Raw genomic sequence first — 13,818 nt, 5'->3', positions numbered from 1 at the left:
AAACTAGTCAGGGGGGATCAGCAGGCACTGGGGAAGTCCCTGTTCCCCCGAGCACTACCAGGAGTGACAAGGAATAACGGTCACAAGCTGGCAGAGGGTAGATTTAGGCTAGATATCAGGAGGCTAGATTTAGGCTAGAAATCAGCCATCGTGGTCAGGGTGGCTAGGATCTGGAACCAACTTCCAAGACAAGTGGTGCTGGCTCCTACCCTGGGGGTCTTTAAGAGGAGGCTAGATGTACACCTTGCTGGGGTCGTTTGACCCCAGTACTCTTTCCTGCCATGGTAGAGGGTCAGACTTGATGATCTGCTCAGGTCCCTTCTGACCCTAGAAACTATGGAACTATATGTCAGTCAAAATGAGAATATTATAGGATTTGGCAATTGTTTAACACAAAGGGCCACATTCATTCCTCTCGGTTTCCAAAGAGTTTCCCCAGTGATGATTTTGGCCAAACATGGAACCAGAGGCATTGCAGCATAAATTATGCTTTTTAAAAAGTTTGTCCTTTGTTTTCCTTAAAACATAAAAAGTTTTTCATGAGACTTTCAAAAGACAAAATACTGCCATTTGATGGTGATGTCATTGTAAATGTCAAACTTTAAAAAAAAAAAAAAGCCGTAAAAGGAAGAGGACTATGTGTTCTTTATCCCAACATCCTATATACTTTGTTCTTGGTATCAATTTAAGTAAATCTGGAAGATTTCCCTTTATGGAGGTGACAGGAACAAATAGATTATTTTTATAAATTAAATAAAACAACCTGAAAGGTTATAAATGCAAGAGTATTCATAGATGTAATAAAACTGAAGTTTTCATTGGTTCATTTTTCAAAATTACTCCATAGAATAAAAATATATAAAGACAGTAGACCTTTTATGTAATATGTATCAATCCAAGCACAACCCATCTGCACACTGCAATGATGTAGAAACTAGTGAATGTGACCACTACTTAGTCTGTACTACTCACTTTCTACAATTTTTTCTTAATTTCCAGTGTTAAAACTACCTCATTTTCTGGTGTAGTTTGCCTAGGTTATATTATATCTTTTCCCTTTGAAATGAATAAAGAGAGGTACATATCTTCAAAAGATCAGATTTTCTGCTCTATTTTCCCATCAATTGCACCAAGGTAATTGAGAAGAAAACTGGTCCAAATGGATAGAACTTGAGGTTTGATACCCCATCACATTCATTGAGTGAGCTGGGGTGTGAGTTTTAGGGAGCCAGCGGGGAGCTTTCTGAATACTGAAGCAAATACAGGGAAAGAGAAAAGGTATGGCATCTATAAAATGTAAGAAAAAGAGTTCTTTTCCCTTAAAAAGAAAATGACAATTGATTTCTTTTTTGATCACTGGCCATTGAGAATCAGCATACGTGAGTAGAAGGAAGGTAAAGAGCTTTCGCCCTTTGTGTCTCTTTAGCACAGATCAGGCATAATCACAGTTCCCATGGTCAGGGAAAAGCAGGTTGTATTAGTTATGTCCTGAGGTCTCCTTTTTTCTACTTCCCAAAGGGGAGGGAAAAAGCCAGAGCCATGGTAAGGTCTACTAGCTCATCCTGTTGCCCCTTCCCCTCAGCTTCTCATTTAGTTCAGTATAGCTTTACTTTGTCCATCTAGTCTCTGGTCTCCAATTTTATCTTTCTTTCTGTTATCTAGGGAGATTAAACTCACAAAGCTGCTAATGATATCTCCCTTGACAAAAAGAGATGACTCTCTTCTTTTCTTTTGCTACCTTGGAAGCAAAGAATTCATCAGTGTCTTCTCCTTTTTCCATTCTGACCTCTTTTTCCTAGGCTCCCGTTACTGAATTTTGTAGTTCTTTTCCTACCTTTTTGATACAGTTAAGAAAATCTTAGGTCATGATTGGTCGTCCCGTACCTCCACTATTGTCACTTCCAATTTTTGGTCATCAAATCTGCTGTATCTTCCATTTAAATCCAACATCATATGGGTTTAACTATGACTCCTGCTGGCTCAGTTCCCTTCACTGGTTTCCACACTAAATCTGAGTTCTTCACTCTCCCTTTCAAAACTTGGCACAACTTCTCTCTTACCTATCTTTCTGTTCCTTTTATGGCACCTCCTGTATTCCTGCCAATACTTTCTCCTTCCTTTCTGTCTCAATCCCAAACTTTGCTTTAATCTTTTTTTCTACGCCACATCCTAAAAATAGAAAAGCTCCCCCTCCCTTCAATTCTTTTCTCAGAATCCCTGCCTATTGTTTAGCTTGCTGGTATCAAGTTCTTCTCCATTACTGCCTGATCTTCATATACTTCGTGTTGTGTTGAATCCGGTTAAGCTTCCTGTGGCGGGGACTTGGCACTGTATGTTTGCAAAGGGGAGCATGGACCTATGGAATGCTGTAAATAATAAGTAGAAAGCTAACTGCTCTGAAACATGGGCAGCAGAGAAAGGATGTTGTAATATTTGAGCTGAAAGATCAGGGTCTCACTGAATAATCTGAACAATTTCCCTATGATTATTTCTTTTATAGAATATTGCAGTTAAAAATGTGACCCATGGCTCACAGGGACACAACATAATTGTAAGGGTCACACAAAGCTGTGTGTCTCCTGAAGCTATGGGAGGTTTTCCCAACAGCAAGCACCCTTCTGCCCCCTAAATGTTTTCAGGACTGATTAATTATTGTATTTCCAAACAATTTAACTATACACCTAGCAATATATCTGCCTCTTTCATTTTGCAGCATGAGGCTTTAGCGGGGTGGGGGGTAGCATTTTGTGATGCATCACATAGGCTTTTCAGGGCTCACAGGATTAAAGCTTTGTTAAAATGCCACTCTAGGAGTGGGAGTGAAAGATTGGTATTTCTCCTTGCCTGTTCCTTAGCCTCAGCATTCCTGTACATCTGCACGTTTATCTGCACTTTTCACATGCCTTCACATGAACACAAAACTTGTAAGCTTTCATTTTTGATGTGGGTGTAAAATCTACCCAGACTCATACATAAACATTTGGATGAAAGATAAATGAATGACTGCATGATACTTTCATTTGTACTGAACACAATCCAATTTTTTATACAAATCAAGCTCAAGTTTTTCCAGAGGATCAAAACAAGCTCTTGAATACAAAGCACTGTAAATCTAAAGTAGTTTCATTTGAAGCCAGTTCTGTGATTCCAGACTTATGCTACTCCAGAAGCAGAGTCTGGCTTTGTATGTGGACAGTAAAACATTTGGTGTGAAATTCTATGGACACGTCTACACGTTCATTAATGTGCATTAGGTAACGTGCATTAAATCTAGTACCTCTATTGTGAGGTACTAGAAAAATACACGTCAGCCTATCTTAATGCACATTAGCCAAAGAGCACAGGTTTTTGTGATGCTTTAGTACACATTAAAGAAGACAAATGCACTTTAAAGTACATGTGTAGATGCATCCTACACGTACATTTAAGTGAGTTGCCTTGCCTGAGTTTTGCCAGGGTAAGGAGTAAAGATTTAGTTCTTTGATTTTGAAAGATCTTATGCAAGTCAAGCAAACACGGTACCTGGCAATTCTAGTAAGCATGTTCTGTCCACTGTATCCAAGCATTTGGCTCCTAAGTAACTAATTATGTATAATAAAATCAGTTCGGCTACAAATGTAATAGGTTCTGTGTCTATTTAAGAGTCATTTCCAACCTAAAGAATTCTGTGAAAATAGTACATCATTTGTTTTTATATATGATTATATTTTTAAAAGATTACATAAAACAGCTTAATGGTTTAATAAAAAACTTTGGCTCTTTGGCAAGCAAACAGCCTACTTTGTATGAGAAATTCTTATGATTGGGTAAAGTCTAAAATGCTGAAAGAGTAAACTAGTTCTGCTGTTGACAGGAATTAAATATTTGTTCACTGTGTCCCCAGTAAACTTTAAAACTTGTTCTGCATGAAGGAAGAGACTGACTGAGTAACCTTCAAAAGCCTCTGGTAACACCCTAGCTTTTGTCTGCTGCTCTTAACAGAGCAGTTCGTTCCCAGAAGAAATCCATTTCACATATTCATACTGGCTAGAAACACACACCCCCTGAAAGTTGGAATCATGCATCTTAGTAAGTATTTCAGTTATGCTATTGACGTCAATGCAGTCATTAAATAGATTGCCGGCCCTCCCTTCAGTAACCCTGTGCCAAAGACCTAGAGGCAGACACGTTTTAAAAGAAGAACATTGGGTTTTCGTTTAGCAAACGGAGAGAATAAGGGAAAAGTTTCCTCTGGAGTCACGGTGCTTCGCAATACTGCTTTGTTAATTTCATTTACTTGGTTTATGCGGAGACAAATTGTTGCATTTACTAAGATACTGTTGCTCCGTTACTATGTACATAAACAATTCTAAATGAGACGAAATTTTCTTGTGATCAACTACAGCTGAAAAATGACACCCATTTTACGTCTTACAGCTAGATTTATTTGTATATCGAGTAACATAAGATATTCAAGCAAACCTTTTTAGCCTTTGACTCCAGAAGTTCTTCAAGGATTGATTTCATGACATCTATTTAAAAAATAGCCTTCATTTCTCCTCAGCAGGCCTCTGACAGCCTCTGAAGACCTACTAGCTAATCATGATTCCATAGCAACCGATAAAACTGTTTCCCCCTCAGCCACACCTGTGAAGTGTCACATGAGGCATTCTACGCATGCTGCTCCCATCAGGCCATCTGTCATTCCTTCAAGTCCAGCTACCATCTATGGCAATTGGGCAACCATCAGTGATGTCAGAGGGACTCCCCAAGCGTGGTCAAGGAGCCTGTCTATATTTCTTACGAGGGGTGGGCTCTTTCCCTCCTGACTGACAGATTCATTCATTACGTTAACCAGGGAGATGCATCTTAGAGCTGTCCCTACCCTCTCTGCAGGCACAATTCCAAGGTATACAGCTTGAATATTATCAGCAATGGATCTGATGGTCAAGCAAGGGCTTTAAAAAAGAGACATTAAGCTGAAATATTAAGACTATAAAAGATGGCATCCTCAGACAGCTGGAGGAAGTACCTTCCCTTTGCCAAGATAACCAGGTATGTTACAAACAAAAATCATTAATGAGCATCTTTGGGAACTGAGCCACCATTTTCTTCAGCCTGGCACTTCCTGGTAAGTGACACGTTACTGCTTAGCTTCGTGCTAAATAAAGCAAAAAAAAGGCTAATCTTCAGGTCTGAAAAGGTTGGTTTCTTCTATTGGCTAATTGCTCGCTGAATCTCACAGCCAGGTACAACTCCATTGTTTGAAGCTTGCACTATGTTCTGCAGTGTGGGCAACGTGGAGGTGTACAAGGTTCCTAGTGACATACTCTCCAGGTATCACTTCTTTGACTTCTTACATGGTTTTTGTATAGACTGCATATGGGAAAACGTATTTTGGTCTAGTTAAAAATTGTATAGGGATATTAGGACTTGAATCAGTCAGTTCTTAATTTAATGAAATTTGTATGGCCACGTGATGCACAGAACAATGGTAATTGCTGTCAGGGAAGGCAAGGACCATGCATAGCATAGCCAATTAATGTACTTAATCCAGTCCTTATTGTCCTGACAGATATAAACCTGAACTGCAGCAAAAGAAAAAGAAAAGCTAATATAAAGATTTAAAAAGCATATAAATGGAGGCAAATATCTCATGTGCATGTTAGTGATGATTACAGGCTCTCTCGTCCTTTTGGCTTCAAACTCCATGTCATGATGATTTTCCAGCTGATGAGAAGCGAAATGGACTCCTAACAGAGCCCATCAACTTACTTCAACAGCAGCTATAGGCGTCACTGCCGAATGGTCTAAGTTTCTTCTTCCTCCCACTTGGTTGAGCTCACTTGTCACAACGCTGTGTCCCAGTCAGAGCCTGCACTGGGAGTGTGAAAGGCTGAATCTGAGTATCAGTAATAAGTCTTTCACAGTGTATTGTGCAGCACTAATCCAAGAACCAGCAGCCTGAGTGGCCTTGTATAGTCCCAAACTTAACAATTTTGTCGTCTGGCAAGATCTGACTCCAAATGTAAGTTGCTTTAATTTAAAAATGTAATGAAATCTAATGTTGTATTTTGACTTTCTGTCATGGGCCAAAACTTTCAGTCCTTAATCAGCAAAAGTCCCACAGACTTTACTCAAGCTTATCAGGGTCAGTGGAAAGCTGCCTTAGTAAGTAGTGCTGGGCTAGAACCAGAGGGTGAAATCCTGGCCCCACTGAAGTGAATAGGAGTTTTGCCATTGCCTTTCATAGATTGCTGGCCACCCACAGTATTTAAAACCTTCACATAAAATGCTTGTTGTTTCATGATAACTGTTATAAAGACCAAATTATTATTACTTATTTTCAGTGTATACAATAAAGGGATTTAATTGAAAGACATTGGTAATTTGCTTTGGTTCTCTATTTATTTGCTAAAATTCCAGCTATTGTAAACTGTATTTTAGATTAATTGTGAAAGCCCCAAAATAGTTGACAAAAGAATAATGGATTAACTGCAATCGCTGTTCCAGTCACCTAATATTTAATTATAATTATTTTCTCATCACCCCGTGATACGAAAAGAATTGTTTGGCAATAAATGTAATATGTCATTGTACTACTGTTAAAGACATGTTAAACTTAATAGCTGACCATGCATTTTACCTTAACATAGCTTCTTGTGTTTACCGATGATAAATTAGCCCTAAAGGCACTTAGGATGCTGGTTTTGTTATCTCTCCTTATGGAAGTCATGGTTAATAATGACTTTGTTTATTAGCAAGAGTTTGTGTAAGATTCCTAAGTATAAGCTTCATTAGAAATATCTAGAAATTTATAAAAGCAATGTGTATTAAGTAAGATAGTTAGCTGATACATTAAGAAATGTAAACAAGTTATTGTAAAATATATTTTAATTCTTGAAGACATTATAAATAATGTGCCTGCCCTGTCTTTATAGGATCCACTAATAACTGTAGGGTATAAAACAAACAGAACACAAATGGTGCATGTGGATGCCACTCGCAGTGTTTTTGCATATACCACAGTGTGTATTTGCTGAGCCCAGGGGCACAAAAATTGTATTGCTGACTGAAGTAAGTGCAGGATTGGACACCGTTGAACATTTTTATTCAGTATTTATTTGTGTCCTGGTCATGCTGTGGGAGTCCCAGCCAGTGGTTCAGAACACTATTGTGCTATGCCACAACCTATTTCTGTATTTATTTTACACTTCAGTAAAAGCATAAACTAAAGCAACAAGTCCCCGTTATTGTGCTCTAATACAAAATTAATACTATGAGCTCAGCATGAAAAATAATGATTTTAAACAGGAAATCAGACAACGACCAACAAAAAGCTCCTTTGCTTCCTCCAAAACTTCTCTCAAACAGGTACCTTTGTAGCCAGCTATAAATACTAAATGCAGACTACTTCAGATCAAGGAAAGAGCAAGTTCCTGTGTCCCCAACCCCCCATAGAGAGTACCCTGCCAGCTACCCCCTCTATGAGCTGGCTCTGGATTGACTAACCACAGGGGTGGAGTATGTGATTTTATCTCGGGCAGTGTTTTTCAGAAGGTTCTCACTATCTTAGCACTAATATAAAAAATACTTAAATCACATTTTACCTTTGGCCTATTTTGGCATTGGCAACTACACAGTAATTCACGGTCATAAGGCTAGCACCTATACTTGTAATGGGTTTCTTTGAAAAAGTATACTACTGTTGAGGTGTTTATAAATCTTTCAGTTTCCTGTCCTTATCCGCCTCCTTTTTTTTCAGTTATCTTATACAAAGTAACCGAAAATGTTATGCTTCAAAATTAATGTTGTCCACAATACAGGTTACCTCCTCTAAAGGAGTTTTTGCACTGTACCTGAAAGAAAGTTGTACAACTGTTTGTTCCCCGGGAGATACCTCAAAACTTAATTCAATATGTCCAGTTAAGTTGATCCAATGAGGGAAAATTTTTAAGTAAGTAAATATTCAGAATATGGTGAGGCATTAACGAATAGATCACTTTTAATAATAGCACACATTAAATGCTGACGTTTATGGATATTTTTTTAATTTTCCCTGTCAAAGAAAGAACTTCAGGAGAGAAATCTAGATAGAAGTTTCCAGCTTTAACTAGAGTAATCCTGTATTGCAGCATAAATGCTTAATGCCTCATGGTCCATATCCAAACCTTGTCAAAAGTGTATGTCAGGGCTCCATCCTAATTCAGACATTTGGAGTGGATATTTCCCTACACTCTCATTGCTTAAATGAAGCAGACTTTTAGCAGCTTTTCAGCTTTACATGGCACTCTCTGCAGCGTCTAAACATTTTCAGCTAGTTACAGTCAGTCAGCACTATCTAGGTGGCAAAGCTGAAGAACCAGCACCCAGATCTTACATTGGAAACAAATAGAAGAGGAGACCATCACACACTGGTAATCTTGCATTCTGAGACGACCTTAGGAAAACCATCGAGTATGGTCAACTTTGTATGTTGGCAAAAAGTCTCTTACTGTGAAGGAAAACCATGTGCAGTATGAAGTCTGAGATTCCCTGTGACAACATAAAAAATTGCTAAATAAGGTGTTTAGCTATTCTTTTAAATAATATAAAGAGCAACACTGCAGACATCCTACAGTGGGCATTGACACTATGAAAATTTCAGTTCCATCCATTTATGATGTTTTACCTGAGATTGGCAGCAGGGATGACAACAACCGTGCTCATTTTTCAAGTTGATTGTTACCCGTGGGAGTTGAGTGCCTGTGTTTCAGGACCTTCAAGCCCAAAGCTTCTCTCAGTTATGCTGACTGCAGCGATCCAGCAGGCCTACACCAGCTGTATGCCCCCTGGCACTTCTTGTGTCACGGATAATCCTCAGCTGCACCTTCAAGGCAGCTTTCTGGGTGCTTTATACTAACTCAGGAGCACAGAAAACAGCCAGATCCAGAACAAGGATTAAGCTCATAGTGTTGACGACAGCATCAATACAGAACTCAAACTTCCAGGTTTAATCACCTGGCAGTTAGCAACTATTTAGATGTAAGAAGTACATGGAAGTCAGCAATAATGTGCTTGTCTGGTATTTCTATATATTACCAAGTTTCCTTCCTCCTTAAGTATGCTTTTTAATAAAAGCCCACAGTAAATGATCCCCTAGTGACTAATTAATTAACAGTTTATTTACTTCATTCTTGCTGAATGTACCTGGCTCATGGATGTAAATGTATTTAGGCTGGGGGACAACAGGTATTCTAGTTGCATTCTAGATGCTAGCATGCGATTCTACTGTATAAAAAATAATACCAACTAGCTGCTGCACAGAAGTAGGTAAAGAGATCAGCGTATGAAGGGATTAACTTGGAATATTGAAAACTGCAAATTATCATCGCCCTTTTGTGCCCCACCTTTTCTGTTATTCTGTGATTTTAAAGATTACCTTGCAAAGCCCTTGCATACACATGAACAAACATAAATGATAACGGGTCACAATCACATCCATTAAACCACAATCATTGAGCGAGACAGATTAATAACAATGAATAATGCAATGAAGAATTTAGCCCTGTTTTCTGATACTGCATTTTTTTAAAAAGAGCAAACAAGAGACATGTCTTCTGTAAAGGTGTAGAGCTGTAGGGTACAACAAAAATGAATAGAGAGATCTATTTCATATAGGAAGATCAAGTTATAGTGATGTTAGAAATATAGCTTAACCTGCAAGATATTTTTCTCACATATCAAACCTGGAAGCTCATTCCTTTTCATTCAAATATCTTTTTTTTATTTGTTGTGCTTTCCTGAATATCACCGCATCAATTTCTGATGTATTTCTGTAGTATTGTTGCATACAGTGAGCAATATGCATACTACTAGAATACTAGCTGCTACAGCTCAATAGATGAGTAGATGGGGATTGCTCAGAATATCACTTAAAAATCAAATATGTGAAAACACCATCCCAGAAATATACATTATACCTGATTGCATGTTACAAACGTAAGTAACTACACCTCTGGATTTCAACCACAAGATAATATTCATAGTTTCATAGATTTCATAGTTTCATAGATTTAGGGTCGGAAGGGACCTAGTAGATCTTCTAGCCCGGTCCCTTCCATAGTAGTTTATTTTAAAAGACCACATAAGAACAAGAAGTCCAAATCAGGTGAATCAGTAAAGTAGCCTTTCTTCCCCCTGGCATACAGAGAGTCCTCTATTCTAAGAAAACAGATTAAAATTCCAAACTAAGATTTTTTTTAAATCTTCTGTCTTCAAATGTAATGCCTTCAAGAAATTACATTTAGCTATGAAAACATCTGTGATATTTTGTAATTAAATATACTTTCAGTGATTGGCATGACAGCTCAGAGCATATATCACCACAGGAGATCTATGTGCTCAATCTTGCCAGCAGTTAATCCAGGGTGTGGTGCTTATTTGCATGAAAGTTCGGGGCCTTTTGATGGACCCTAACATTGAAATTGATTTTGGAGGTCACTTACATGAAGCCTGCAAAAGCTGAAAATGTTATAAATCCAGTGTGTCAACCATCCCAGAAGAAAAACCTATCACCTGCCAATAACTTTGTAGTGGAACTACAGATCTTAATTAAGAGTGGGTAGAGGATCCACAAATGCAAAAAAAGCTAAAGTATCCATTGTGCTAGCCAAAGCATGTACCCACTCCATTTCTCTAGCAGAAAAAAGCTCAACTGGATAATTAATTATTTCTAACCAATGCACAACCTCTTGAAATTCTCACCTGACCTGATTTAATACAGTGTGATCTATGTGGTATGGTGCGGTGTGTGGCCCACTCTTATGGCCCTGGGAGCTTGTGGCCCATGTGGTACATAGCCAGGGGGACTGAAGCCCCCAGCTACTCTGAAGTTAGACATCCCTGAATTAAGTAAAATGCTGAAGTCTCTATGATCTGATATCTCTTCATTTAAACCAGAGAAACCAAAGCTGTAATCTGAACTCCCTTGAATTTTAAGTAAAATTGGAATCAGAGCTTTAACACCATGGCACTGTTCTTAACCTAGACTAGAGACTTGCATCATCTGAAGTATTTCTCAAATTTCAATCCAAGCCTTGTTGAAATTAACAAGAGTCTCTTAGTTGATTTCAACGGGATTTGGATCAGAATGTCAGAGTAGTGATTGCCATCCTGTCCATCTTTGAACACTCTGCAAAATAGATATATGCATGTTCTGAGCTCTTCTTTATCTGGGGGCTAAAAAAATGTTAAGCACCAGAATATATCTGTCTCCAGGAACTCATTTGATATAAGCACTTATTTTGTTACAAAATGTCATTCTGCCAGACCATTTGTTTCTTTGAAGTCACCCTGAAGGGGTCACCACCTGGACTATCAGAGTAACATTCTGCACTACTTCTATTAGAATTCATAGATGGGCACTCCTACTAGTCATATTTGTCTGTCTGTCTTGTGATTGAGACAGAAATCGACCTAGTCAATGAAAGATTCAGCCTGATCAGTAAAATGATAACATGTCAAATCATGCATTTTCTCCCTGAGATAAAGTTAGACTGGAGCAATCTTTCCTTTTAAATCAACAGGCCAAGATTAGGCTCTGTCCTCACTTACTATTTCTGCTTCTCCCCATCTATTGACCAAGGTATTTCTAGTAGCAGGCAAATCCCGTTCCCTGATACCCCTATGATATCACTGCTAAGTGACATTTGACAAAATGTTTCCTGCATTTTGTTACTTCCATTTGGCACTATGCAGGCACTGTCACTTTCCCTCCTGATTTGTGGCACCTACAATATATTGTTTGCTGTGCTTGGCTATGCATGGGGGAGAAGCCACTGTAAGAATGATAACTGCATTGTGGTAGCTATTCTATATCTATACCACAGTTAAGAGTAAAATAGCTCTTCCATGCTCACTCTCACTCTTTTCAGTCCTTCCTAATTTTCTTCAATTATCACTTGAAATGAAATGCTTCATCATAAGCTTCAGCCCAGAAATGAGTTCTTTGGGAAAGTTTTATAAACATCAGTTAACTGTCCATGTTTTGAGAGTGTGGATTAAAAATAAAGGGTAATTCTGTCTCAGATATGATAGAGTAAAATTTGCCTTTTATAGCAATAGCTAAACAATCTACAACACTGTTGCTTCCATGAGTTTACAGATTAAGCAAATGCATGATGCCTCTCCAAGAACCAATGCTAATTTTGCTTTAATAAAGATCTGAATTTCTACCCAACAGCGTGTTTAAATCTTAGTGTTCTGCTACATAGGTTTTTTTGCATTTTACATGTTTGTGTATATAAAATATAGTATTTGCATGATAGTGAACAAGAACAGATTAGTTTGCTGAACAATTACATTTAGGACTGAGCTTTCTAACAGCTACTTTCCAAATTGTAGTAGATGCTTCATTTCAATGGAGAGGTGATTTTAATATTCTTTATTCTGAAGTTGAGAATTATTTAGCTATTTTAGGGACTGATAAAGCAAAAAACCCCTGTGTCTAGTATAAAAATAATCTCATCCATTCTTTTCCTATAAATGTTGACATGTGTCATACAAATAAAGAATGCACATGACTAAATTAGTTTGAGAGCAATAAAGTTTGAGCTGCACAGTGGCCACCTGTTAAAATGACTGATTTGTGTATATTCTAGCTCATCCTCACAGGATGTGTAAACTGTGGTCTACAGTGGACCTGTTTCTGTGAATGAGGTTTTCCTTCTATGATTAGACTTCCGATCTACTACATGCTAATATAATGTTGCAGGCTTGCCAACACCGCCATCATTGGCATTACCAACTCACAGCATTTCAGTGGTCTCATGGGTTTGCATGTAGAGGTTGAGTTGTAGCTTCAGCTTGTCTTCTAATGGTCCATCTCCTCAAAATGCCTCCTTAAATTATATTAGAGTGTTGGACGGGCCCCATAGCTGTTGTTCTTCCTCCTCTCACATTGGGGATATTCTGCTGTTATAGTGCAATCAAAGCCATGCCTTATGCTGCATTACTGCCCAGTAGGGAGTGGTTCCACTGGGCATCCACTCTTATAAACTCCAAGCCATAACTTACTTTGTTTCATTGGCTTGTTATCAATAAGCCTGCATTTGCCTACTGGCGTAATAATGGCTATATTATACACTGCCATCACCTTTGTCCACCCTAATACTGCTGCTTATTAGCTGGGATTCCATTGCAGGGCTGGAATTGAATTGGTGATAGATCTGGTGATATAGTTAATAATATGACTGTTGAATGGCTGGTGAGCTCACTTACCTCCCTTACACAGGGGACTCTATAATGTAGCTTCACAAATTGTGTAAAGAGAAGGAAAAGTTAATGCTATTTGTATTGTGATTGGAAAGGGTAAGGGCAGGGTTGCTCAAAGAATATGGACCTGCTCTACAAGTGCTTAAACACTGTGACCCCTCTCTTTTCCTAGCACATACTAGGTTATCTTTGTATGAGCTGTAAGCCTCCCAATTGTATTAAAATCAGGCACAAGAGAGAACTGTGGGCCTCAAATGTCTGTGGACCCTGTGGTTGTAGGTTATCTCTAATTTTGATCACTTTCCACCACATTGTTAAAAGGCTGATCTCTTGTTAAAAGTGTCATTTAAGTATTTGGGGTGCTTATACACGTACATCAAGGCTGCTCCGATGTGCTGTAATTACAGTGCACCGGAGCAGACTCCAACATTGTTGAACATGGGCAGTGACTTTCATTCTCTCCATTGCTAACAGTTCCTGCCATTCAATTTCCGTATGTCCTTTTTCTAAAGGCAAGAAAAATGAGGCTACAGCAACGTCGTTACCTTGAGAGTTTCTTTAATATTTTGAAGTTAATATTTAATA

At 38.4% G+C, this 13,818-nt stretch overlaps 1 protein-coding gene and 1 long non-coding RNA gene across 5 annotated transcripts in view; one reads left to right on the top strand and one right to left on the bottom strand.

Annotated features, from left to right (window-relative positions):
- Positions 1-8,852, bottom strand: part of LOC109305430 — a 25,544-nt gene extending 16,692 nt beyond the window's left edge. Inside the window, exon 1 of the long non-coding RNA XR_002099625.1 lies at positions 8,651-8,852. This is a non-coding gene — a long non-coding RNA (uncharacterized LOC109305430). The remainder of the gene's footprint in view (positions 1-8,650) is intronic.
- PDE4B (phosphodiesterase 4B) overlaps positions 1-13,818 on the top strand; it is a 561,637-nt gene that overhangs the window by 487,102 nt on the left and 60,717 nt on the right. Inside the window, exon 1 of one of the 4 annotated variants that reach the window (XM_019528435.1) lies at positions 4,822-5,034. The exons of 2 other annotated variants lie outside the window; for them this stretch is intronic. The gene's annotated coding sequence lies outside the window, so the exon portion shown is untranslated. Of the gene's footprint in view, positions 1-4,821; positions 5,035-5,879; positions 6,008-13,818 lie in introns of those variants that run through there. One more of the 4 variants, XM_019528434.1, reaches the window with a different exon arrangement.

This window comes from Gavialis gangeticus, unplaced genomic scaffold (assembly GCF_001723915.1).
Source record: "Gavialis gangeticus isolate Ggan-Ray unplaced genomic scaffold, GavGan_comp1, whole genome shotgun sequence".
NCBI lineage: Eukaryota > Metazoa > Chordata > Crocodylia > Gavialidae > Gavialis > Gavialis gangeticus.
The sequence above is the reverse complement of the archived record's forward strand: the minus strand, read 5'-3'. Positions and strand labels throughout refer to the sequence as shown.